Raw genomic sequence first — 11438 nt, 5'->3', positions numbered from 1 at the left:
TCCTTGTATGACTGTAATACCACATTCTGCACTCTCTCCTTTCCTTCTCTATGAACAGTATGCTTTGTATAGCGCGCAATAAACAATACTTTTCTCTTTATAACAATACATGTGACAATAAATCAAATCAAAACTGTCAATGTATCAGTAAGTGTATGCTGTGACAATTACATTGTTAAGCAAGTTGCCTTGCTAAAGACAGGTAATGGTTATTGGCTCAACTTCCAAAAGAGTAGAAATGGACACAGCTGGAGCTGTGGGGATTTTTTTAAACATATGGAGTTTGTATCGCTGCTGAGTTGGATACAGAATAAACTTGCTGAAGGTAAAAAAAAACAAGCTGATATCTTATTCCTCCATCGAATATTAACAGTGACCCTCAGAATGTGAGACCCAGCCTGAATTACATCTTGTGCCCACCAAGGTGTGTGTCTCTGCACTGGTGGAGGATTCAGGTGATTGCTGTGACACCTATTCAAGTTCACTTTCTTTCCCCTTCCCATTGGCTTGAGTCCTGTGTGGGCTGGAGTGACTACTGGAGAGGATCTCCTCTTCTTCCCTTGCCCTCTTCCTGTGGCACCTGTAAGTGAGAGAGGAGAGAGTGAGTGACGGAATGGGCTGCCCCCAACCTGCAGGAATGCAGGAACCTTAGCTTTCTATGTGACATGTGCGGATGCTCCTTAGATGCAGGCTGCCCGCTGACCTCTCCGCAGGCTTGGCCTAGTTCCCCTCCAGCCAGCTGGGCTGCCCCCTCTTTAATGTCAGAGCTTGTTGAGGTCAGGCTGACACCCTCTTGTCTTCTCTCTCCTGTTGTGCCTCAACATATCCTGAGCAGAAAGAGAAGATGGAGTTGAGAGCAATTGGGTTTCATGCATCTTTCTCAAGCATTCAGTTTTACAAATAACCCACTGCATTGTGTGTGTCAGAGTGATGCCCTGCAAGTTGTCCACAAGGGTTGTTGCTCTTTCTCTGTTTGGTTTGTTGTTGTTTGTCCCTCCTGCTTTTCCATGCACCCCGTCTCGCCTCTCTGCAGCTGTAGCCAAGTGCCTGACGTTTTCTCTTCTTGCTCCCCTCCTCCGCCTGTCTCGACTCCCTTGCCTTTGTGTAGTGGAGGAGGAAGTGAGAGAGAGAGCGCGAGGAGTTAAAATGTTCATTGACTAACTGCAGTGTGAGGTTGCAGAGGCGAGAGGCCCTGTTAAATCTGAATGGAGTTTATAGTTTGTATCTGCACGAGGCAAAGTGCTAAGAGAGAAAGCAACGTGAGTGCGGTGAAAGAAAAATAAGGATTTATAAATCCTTCTATGCATTATGATTTGAGAAATAGCAAGAAGGTGTCAGTACCTTTTAAGTAGGCAGAAAGCAAAGTAGCTAATGCCTATGGCCATACTAGTCTGAAAACACCCGATCTTGTCTGATCTCGTGAAGCTAAGCAGACTCAGGCCTGGTTAGTACTTGGATGGGAGACCGCCTGGGAATACCAGGTGCAGTAGACTTTTGCTGCCGCCAGAGGCTGCTCAAACCTCACCCGCCTCCCTCACACTGACATTCAGCACTCAACAAACATCCTTTTCACGCTCACACCCGCACACATACACTTTCTCTCTCACTCTCCCTTTGCTGTGACACTGTTTTTGTTGCACATTCTCCTCCTGCTACATGTAGGGAAGACGATGAGGCAGAGGGGGAAAAGCAGAGGAAAATAAGATGGCAAAAGCACTGGCACTAGGGAGGGGCACCAGAGCGGAGACAGAAGGTGCAGGTAAAACGAGGAAGGGCCAATAACGATCGAATGAAGGGTACAGCAGATAGAGCCAACATTAGATGGAACAGACAGCAAAGCTGACGAGCATGCTGCTGAAATGCCCGTGTGTTACCGTGAGGAGTGTAACATCCGGCGCGATTCTCCGGCCTCACTCGCACACGCACAAATCCCATTATGGCTGGAGACACATGAGGATTTGCAATGGGCTTATCTCATTTTGATGTTCACCCGCTCCCTCGCCAGTGATGTGATTAAAGGATGTGAACCAAATTAGCATATTTAAACCCTAATTTAAATATTCAGAATCGGCCAAATTCAGCCGGTTACCGTCATTCTCCCAACCACTGGGGCAACGTGAAGCCGGTGGGAATCACTCCAAAAATGGAGATTAGCCCAGATTTCCATGCTGGGGGGGTGGGGGGTGGGGGGGGGGGGGGGGGGGGGGGGTCGGAGGCCATTGTAGCCCTCGCTCTGGCACTGCCCTTGGCACCCAGGCTGTGCCAACCAAGCAGTTGGTAATGCCAGGTTGACATTGCCAAAGGGTGGGGCCTGAAGGAGCTGGGGCCTTTGGCGACGCCCTAGTGGGGTGTTGGTCACTTGTGGGGGGGGACTGCCACTGATACGGGTGATTGGGGTGGGGGGGGGGTGTGGGGGGAGGGTCATGTTGCTGGTGATTGCGGGTGGGGTGGGGGGCAGTTTGCCAGCGATTGGGAGGAGTCTTTGCCAGTGAGGGGGGGGGCAGGGCAGACATTATTCTGAGATTTGGGCGCTCTTTAAAAATGGCCCCCCCCCCACCGCCCCACACAATCTCTGAAGAGTAGCCTTGCCGGTGTCTTTGGGCCCCGCATATCTCATTCACGACACAAGTCACCCCAACCTCCAGAAACGGTCCAAGTGTGGGTGGATTGTGATCGGGAAGGCACTGATTCACCTGGTGGGAATCGCACTCAGTTTCCCACCCGACATCATGGCCGCGATTCTCCCATCCGCTCCTGTCACTTTTCTGGCGGGTTGGGCCAGGTGATGCGCGTGTCGGCCATTTCGCAGGTTCCCCGACAGTTTTTTCGACCTGCATGCATCTCCCAGCCGGAGTAAAATGGCGCCACTGGGAACCCGCTGAAAATCAGCGGGCTGCGGTTTAGCATGAGTTTACACACCTTTATATACCATTATAAAGGCGGCACGGTAGCACAGTGGTTAGCACTGCTGCTTCACAGCTCCAGGGACCTGGGTTCGAATCCCGGCTCGGGTCACTGTCTGTGTGGAGTTTGCACATTCTCCTCGTGTCTGCGTGGGTTTCCTCTGGGTGCTCCGGTTTCCTCCCACAGTCCAAAGATGTGCAGGTTAGGTTGATTGGCCATGCTAAAATTGCCCCTTAGTGTCCTGGGATGTGTAGATTAGAGGGATTAGTGGGTAAAATATGTAGGGATATGGGGGTAGGGCCTGGGTGGGACTGTGGTCGGTGCAGACTCGATGGGCCGAATGGCCTCTTTCTGTACTGTAGGGTTTCTATGATTATTGGAATCCACACACCAATCTCTGCCCACGTCTGCGTCTCCCACCTCTTTGGCACGATGTAATTTTGGCGAGAATCAGAACAGGTATTTAGGAGTCGCAACCTGGTGTGGCAGCCTTGAACTGGCGTGAGGAGGTAAGTGCTGCTAGCAGAGCACAGGGGAGGTTGCAGGCAGGCCCTGGAGATGCCTGGCGGCCTTCCTCCTGCTGCCTTCACGTTTTGGTCCATTGACGAGTGACATTTGGGGCGGGCGGGCGGGCGGGCGGGGGGGGGCGCTTCCATTTCCTCACAGCTGCCTGGGTGAGGTTCTGTCCCTGGGGGAGTCCCGCTCCCCCCCACCCCATCTCCAAGCAGCGCTGAGGCTGGCTGTTGGAAGCAGCCTCGAGGGCTCCTGCTTCCCCTCCCCCTCCCCTCTCCACGGCACTTTGCAATGGCATTGTCTTTCTGCAGGGTGTGGTCAGGGACGTGACTGAGTGCTGGTGTCCCAGGGTGGGGGAGGAGTGCACCATGTGCTGACTGAGGCCTAACCAGATGAAGCAGCTGCTGCTCCAGGCCAGGGTGCAGAGGTCCAGACATGGACTGCATGGAATCTGCTGTCACTGGGCACATCTGGTGCTGCTTTGCAGTCTGTCCCTGCCCTGTGACACGGACCAGCAACACATGCCTGTAACAGATGCTGCAGTTACACACATAGCAATGGCTGAAGGGTGCACATTGCCCATGTCTGCACACCAACCTGCATAATCTGTGCCAGCATTTATCATGATGGGAATCTCACACAACCTTAATCGGGCCATGCATGGCACCATGGATTGTGTGGGGTTGCCAGCTTCCACAAGTGGGGATTCTGGCCCAAGTGAGGGATTGGGGTGGTGCTGGGTCTATGCAGCCAATGAGAATAATCCGTCATTCTATGCTCTTTCCAAACCCCATTGCAGATGGATCTCGGTTTGCTCGATCTGGAGCTGGCCATGTTGGTGGCAGCATGGGCGGAGGAGGAAGCGGGGGCGGCGGCTCAGGAGGTAGCAGGCTGGAGAGACCACCGCAAGAGCAGCCACCAACAGACCCTCAGGAAGGAGGGCAGGGGGCTGCCGCTGAGGGCCAAGAGGTGGGCGAGCAGGCTCCCGAGAGGGTGCACAGAGGTGGAGGACCTGAGGCTAAGGAGGTACAGGCCCTGCAATTCCTTCAAGGCCCTCTAGGAGGAGATGTGCCATCACCGGCTGTGCTTGTCCAAGATGACAGTGCAGCACATTTGTGAGGTGCTCTCACACCTGGCACCTGAGGGGAGGGGCAGCCACCCGCTCCCTGTGGATGTGAAGGTGACGGCAGCCCTCAATTTCTATGTCTCCGGGTCATTCCAGGCTCCCAGTGGCGACCTAGCTGGGATCTCCCAGGCCTCCGTGTACAGATGGGTGCGGCAGGTCACAGATGCCCTGTATGTCCGGGCAGGGCAGCTCATCAATTTCGATGAGGGCCGTGCACAGCAGGAGGCCCGGGCTCTCGGCGATGGATGCGAAGCCGTGATTCCCAATGTGCAGGGCGCAGTGGATGGCACACATCGCCTTGCGGGCTCCCCATGCAGGACCGCGGCGATGTGAACCGGAAGGGGTTCCACTCCCTGAACGTCCAAATTGTCTGCGACCATCGGCTCAAGATCATGCAGGTCGATGCACGCCACCCGGGGGTGTCCATGACAGCTTTGTGATCCGGCAGTCGGACATCCCTGGGCTCTTTGAAGTAAGAAGTTTAACAACACCAGGTTAAAGTCCAACAGGTTTATTTGGTAGCAAAAGCCACACAAGCTTTCGAGGCTCTGAGCCCCTTCTTCAGGTGAGTGGGCGACCAGACCAGGCTCCCAGGATGGTTACTGGGTGACAAGGATTACCCGCTAAGGTCATGGCTGATGATGCCCCAGACTGAGGCGGAGACCCGCTGCAACAAGGCCCATGCAACCACTCGGTCCATCGTTGAGCAGTGCATCGGCCTGCTGAAGATGCAGTTCCGCTGCTTGGACCGCTCTGGGGGGTCCTCCAGTCTGACCCTGTGCTTCACGCATCATCATCGCTTGTTGCACTCTGCACAACATCACCCAGCAGCGGGGAGACCAGCTGGAGCAGGAGGAGGGGGAGCAGTGAGGGGGCGAGGTGGGCACCCCACCACATGAAGAGCCAGAGGAAAGACAGCGGGCGGCAATGGCAGCTGTCCGGCAAGGAAGGGCAGCAAGGGATGCCTTGATTGCAGCCCGCTTCACCCAGCTGGTGCTGTGCAGTGAGGGGGCTGCAACCAACACACATCCACCACACCCCAGGAGCAAGTGCAGCCGCTATTCCCCCTCCAAACCAACCTGGGCCCTCAAACCACCACATCACCCTTCTCCCGCTCCTGTCATCCCACCACCCTTTCCCCCAGAAACATCCGAACCTGTTAATGTGCCTGGGCTGGCAATGGTTGCGAGTCTTGGTTGAAGGCTGGAGGATGATGACGATTCGCTGTTGTGCACATTGGGATCCTGCCCCAGTGCAATTCAAGTCTGACTCCTACCTGTACTCCCAATGCACGCTGCCACCCCTCGCCCACGTAGCTGTAAGGGCTGGGGACACATGTTTTTTGGCCAAGGGTCGGGGGGGGTAGGTGGGGGCCAAGGGTGCGGTGGATGGGGGGTTGTGTGGGGGCACTTACACCAAGGGTCTGGTGGATGTTGGGGAAGGTGGGGCAGGCACTCTGAAACATGGGCTGAGTCTGCAAGGCTCAACAGACAGCACCTCTATGTTTGGGAGTCGGGAACACTGAGCTGTTTGGGGGGGAGGCGGCGGTGGGGGGCGGGGGGGGGGGGAGAAAAAGAACGAGATACACATTAGTCACAGCTTGATGTGCAATTAACAGTTCATTGTGCTCTTAACATAAATGATTACCAAACCCTGACTAATGCTGACCTTCACCCGTGCCCTGTAGTGAACTACAACTTTCTAACTTTGTGCTGTCTGCTGCTTCTTCTCGGTGCTACCCCAGGATGCACATCGGAGGTGGAGGTGTCCAGCTGTGATGCATGCCCCATTGCCTATGATGCCTTTGGCTGACGTGCCCTGGGTGGCCGGGACCTGGAGGGCTCCGGCTGACTTGTGGATGGCACTGTTTCAGTGGGGGAATTGGTAGGTCTCTGGACGTCTGGGATCTCCTGGGTGGAAGACCCCGGCATGGGCTCAAGTCCTTCCTCCTCCCTTGGGGTGCCCAGAGGCCCTGGGGGCACTCCATGGGATGCCAGGGTAGCTGGACTGAACTCCAGAAACTCCGGCGTCACCTGGCTCTGCCAGTCCTGGAGGCCTAGATGTGTCCGCCCCATGATGTGTGATCCCTCAGCCCTGGCCCTCTGAGACTCGGCCAAGCTCCGGAGCCCCTCCGCTGCAGCATTCTGTGAGCGAGCCAGGCTCTGGAGCCCCTCAGCAGTAGCCCTCTGAGCCTAGGCTAAGTTGTCGAGGCTCACAGCCACGGCCTGCTGTATCTCCCATATGCCCCTGACACCAATGGCCATCGAACGATGTGCCTCCTGGATGCTGGAAACACACACACCCGTGGCCTGTAGTGTCTCCAGGATGGCCTGGACCCTGTCACTCATGAGGACAGACCCTTGAGCCAGACTTTCCACTTGGCCTGGGTCTCACGCTGTGTCAGCACCACCTCCTGCAACAGCACTCTGTTTGACTCCCCTAAACATCCTTGCAGTCGCTGCATGGTTGCTGACAACCCTTCCACAACTCCCTGGGTTTCCTGATGCATCTCCACCAGCCTTGGGAGGAACAAACCCAGAGGCCCAGCAGCTGGCTTGGGGACAGCTGAATCCTGGCCTCCGGCAGATCTCCATGTGCCCGAGCCCTCGGATTGTGACCCAGAAGTCTCAACACTGAAGGTACCCACCGTGGTGATTGTCTGTGTTGGTGGGTTGTGTGGCACATGCCAGTGACGCTTTAGTGGTGCCTCCCTCCGAGGTGTCGTCCAGGGGGTCTTGGGCAGTTTGCCCCAGTGCAGCGGGGATGGCGGCAACACCCGAAGGGCCGGGTTCCTCTGGGTCCAGAGCTGTAAAGAAGAACACACATTAGGGGGAGGGAGGCAAAACATTCCATGCAGCATCGCACTTACTTAGAGGAGGACCAAGTTGAGGGTGCGCTTCTGCTTACTTGCATGTTGTACGCCGACGGGGCTGTCGGTGACCATTCGGGATGGCCCATCACCCCCTGCCAGCTCCATGGCACGCTCCTCCATGCTACTCAGCTGCCGCAGGTCAGGCATACCTGTGTCATCTCCTTTGTGTTGTGGATTTTCTTTTCCTGTGGGAACATAAGGTAGATAGCGAGCATTAACATATTGCAGTGCATGGTGCGCTATGTGTGTCTCGGGCGTTGTGTTGACAGTTTTGGGGAAAGCGGTCACCACTGAATGGTGCTCGGTGAGGGGAAGGGGTTAGATTCTGTTCCTGGAGGAAAGGTCACTTGTTGCATGGCCTTCAGGTGTCTGAGCAGGGTTGGAGTTCCGTGCCAAGCATGTGTGGGGTTCCACGAGGGATGCTCACTCACCCTTGCTGCTCGCAGAAGGTCATTCATTTTTTTGCGACACTGCCTGCCAGAGCACAGTGTCAGGCTCCTGGTATTCACCACTTCTGCCACCTCCTCCCAAATGACCGTCCTAAGGTCTTGGATGGCTTTGGCCGCGTGCTGGATGGCCACCCCTGCACGCTCATCCAGCTCGTGGGGGTTCATCCAGCCCACTCCTCCGCCACCCAGCACGCCCCCGATCCTGTTCACCCCGGCATCCATGGCCCTCCTCTCCGCCAGCCTCCAGATTCCTGAGCAGCGGCTCTCGCACGATAACCGCTACTCCTGACGGGGGAGAGCTGCGTCACGAGGCCACCGTGTTCCAGACCGTGAGGAGGTCCTGGTAAAAGACGGGCAACGCTTGCAAGGAGGTCCGAAGAAACCCAGATTTACGTACAGGAGCTGCACGTCATAATTCAGTGTGTGCAACTAGCGGAAGAAATACGTCGCCAGGGCACACCATCGTGGAGGAGGCTCGACGTAAAGGTATCTCTGCAGGGTCTGGAGGTGGAAGGTCGCCACCTGGGTACAAAGGCACACCAGCGTCTGACCACCCTCCTCAAGTGGGAGATGCAGAACCTCAGCAAAGACCCAGTGCAGTCTGTTGTCCCAGAAGAACCGGTGAGGGTTCTCTGGATGTTTTGTGACACAGTCTGGGGGAGGGGGTCACAGTGACCAGGCCGGTACCACAGCATGGAGGCGATCAGCTGGTTTATAATGAGGACTTGAGCCCAGTAAGACAGCACTCGGAGCAGTCCTGTCCAGCGACTCAGGTGAGCGGTGACTTTGGTCTCCAACTCCTGCCAGTTCGCCGGCCAGGATTCCTCAGCTGGGCAGAGATGGACCCCCAAGTAGAGGAGGTTGGTCCTGCTCCAGGTGAAAGGCCTGAGCTCCTCCGGAAGGGAGTCTCCTACGGACCGACCAGGAGTCCGGAGCACTTGGCCCAGTTGATCCTGGCGGAGGACGCGGCGGAGTACACCGCCTGGCATTCTCGCCATCTTCCGCAGGTCAGCTGGGTCTGTGAACATGAGGAGCATGTCATCGGCGTAAGCCGACAGGACCACTCCGACGCCCAGCCCATGCAGAGTCAAACCCGACAATCTCCTCCACAAGAGGCGCAGGAATGGCTCCACGCAAATCGAATACAGTTGGCCGGACAAGGGGCAGCCCTGCCGTACTCCTCTCCCAAAGCGAAGGGGCGCCGTCAGGGACCTGTTAACCTTAATCAGACACTCTGCGGCAGAGTACAGTAAACGGATCCGGGCGACAAACTGCGTCCCGAACCTGAATGCCCACAGAGTCCCGAGTAAATACTCGTGCTCCACCCTGTCGAACGCCTTCTCCTGATCAGGGGACAGGAAGGCACTCGACAGACCAGCCCTCTGGGAATAATGGACGAGGTCCCAGACCAGATGGAGGTTATCGTGGATCGACCTGCCCGGGACCGTGTAGCACTGGTCAGAGTGGATCATGTGGTCCAGCATGGAGCCAAGGCGTGTTGACATTACCCTGGTAAAGATTTTAGAGTCCATGTTGAGGAGGGAGACCGGGCATCAGTACTTGAGATGGTGGAGATCTCCCTTCTTGGGTAGCAGGGCAATGACGGCCCTGGGCCAAGAGAGGGGCATCTCCCCGGTTGCAGTGCTCTCCTCCAGGATCCCCGCATTGTTATTCGCCAGGACATCCCAGAACATTCTGAAGAACTCTATAGTCAGCCCGTCCAGCCCCGGAGCTTTCCCCCTGGAGAGGCTGTCGAGGGCGCCGGTCAGCTCCCCCAGGCTTATCAGGGCCTCAAGCCCGCCAGCACCATCTGGGCTGACCTGCGGCGGGTCCTCCCAGAAAACTCTGCGGGCATCCTCGCTGGACAGATCAGGAGAGAAGAGGGCAGTGCCGTAGTGTCGGGCGATGGCCCTGATGCCCTCCGATCCGAGACGGGGGAACCGTTGTCAGCCAGCAGCGTAAGGAGCTGCTGACAGTTAGCCCGCCCTTTTTCCAGTGAGTAGAAGAAGGGGGAGCCGCGGTCCAGGTCCACCTGCAACTGGAGCCGCGACCTCGCGTACGCGCCGCGGGACCTGACAAGTTGCAGGTCCCGCAGCGCGCCCTTCTTCTCCCTGTACTCTAGCCGCAGGGCCGGGTCCGCGTTGGGCTGACTGGGGCGTGCCTCCAGGTCGAAAACCTGCTTCTCCAACTCCTGGACTCTGGATTTCCGCCTCTTTGTCGACCCCCTCGCGTACTCCTGACAGAAGGTACAAACTTCCGCCCACACCAGGTGGTGATCCGAGCACGGCACCTTGGACTGCGGCAGCAGCCCGCTGTTTGTGTCCTTGGGTGATGGTGGTGAGGAAGGCCCCCCCTCCCCTCCTCTCACCCCAACCTTTGATGCTCTCCAACCGGAGGTTTCCCTGGACTTGTGAGGTGTCCAGGCGTCTGGGTCAGAGTGGGGGACTGACCCCCGCCACCCTTGGGCCCAGAAGCAAGGGAGGAGCCCAGGGAGAACACTTCTGTCTATCCTGGGGGTGAGATCGAGGGGGAAGCTGACGGGATGCCGGACATGTACACCCTCAATGTAGAGGCGGTCGAGTCTGGGCGCTCCGGCTCCAGGCCTCACGTAAGTGAAGGTTCTAGAACCAGGATGGAGATGTCTTCAGACGTCCACCAAGTCATGGGTCCCGAGCAGGTCACCACCGCCAGGGTGCGCAGCCAGGGGCCGGTGCGGTCTCGAGCCTCGAGGGTGCAGTTGAAATCCCCCCCCCCCCCCGCCCCATCCCCGAGGACAATGCATTCGCCCCCTTTCATGGTGCCAAGGTGAGTGGATACTTTCTCCATAGAAAGTCGTTTGCTGCGGTCCAGCGGTCGGGGCGTAGACGTTCAGGAAGTGAATGACCATGCCACCTTCGCGGACCGTCAAGTGCAGCAATTGGCCTGGCACCGGCTCCTTGACCCCCAAGATCTCCGGCTGAAAATGTGGGGCCAACAAGATAGCCAACCCGCTAGAAGCGAGCGTGAGGTGGCTCATGTAGACCCCACCTCGCCACCCCAGGAGCCATCGCACTTTGTCTCCCGGAATGATACGGGTTTCTTGCAGGAAACACACCACATACTTCCCATCCCAGAGGACCGAGAAGTTCTGGAACCTGCAGAATGGCTCACTGCTGCTGTTGATGATGAGGCTGGCTATGGTCACCTTCATATCAGTAGCTTAGTGCTCCCGTCACCATCCACTTATCTAATTGTCTGAGGGAGTGGTGGCGCAAGACACGCCAGTCCACTCCCCCATGAGCCCGGTGAGGAATCCTTGCACCTGGCGCTGCTCTTTTTCATCCGTGTCCAGCGCCGCCTGTGAGCAGGCTTGCGCGGACCGGATGAGCAGCGCCAGGTCCGACCAACGGTTGAGTGCCAGTTGGACGCTGTCAGGGCAACCAGAGTGTTCCCTTGCCCTGAGTTCTCCTGGGGGGGGGGGGGGATGAGGGGTGACTCGGTGGGGGACACGAGGGATCCCCTGCCTTGCTCCAGACAGTCTCGAAAACCGTGCCCGTGCCCACCACCGAGCAGCTCTCCTCCTCAGGGCAGTCGC

The 11438-nt window shown here is 57.1% G+C and overlaps 1 non-coding gene across 1 annotated transcript; it reads left to right on the top strand.

Annotated features, from left to right (window-relative positions):
* Positions 1-1373: 1373 nt before the first annotated feature.
* Positions 1374-1493, top strand: LOC144502171 (5S ribosomal RNA). The gene has a single exon (XR_013499306.1). It is a non-coding gene; the product is annotated as a 5S ribosomal RNA (ribosomal RNA).
* Positions 1494-11438: the final 9945 nt, after the last annotated feature.

Source organism: Mustelus asterias, chromosome 12, assembly GCF_964213995.1.
Source record: "Mustelus asterias chromosome 12, sMusAst1.hap1.1, whole genome shotgun sequence".
Classification (NCBI taxonomy): Eukaryota; Metazoa; Chordata; class Chondrichthyes; order Carcharhiniformes; family Triakidae; genus Mustelus; species Mustelus asterias.
This window is presented reverse-complemented; position numbering and strand designations above follow the sequence as displayed.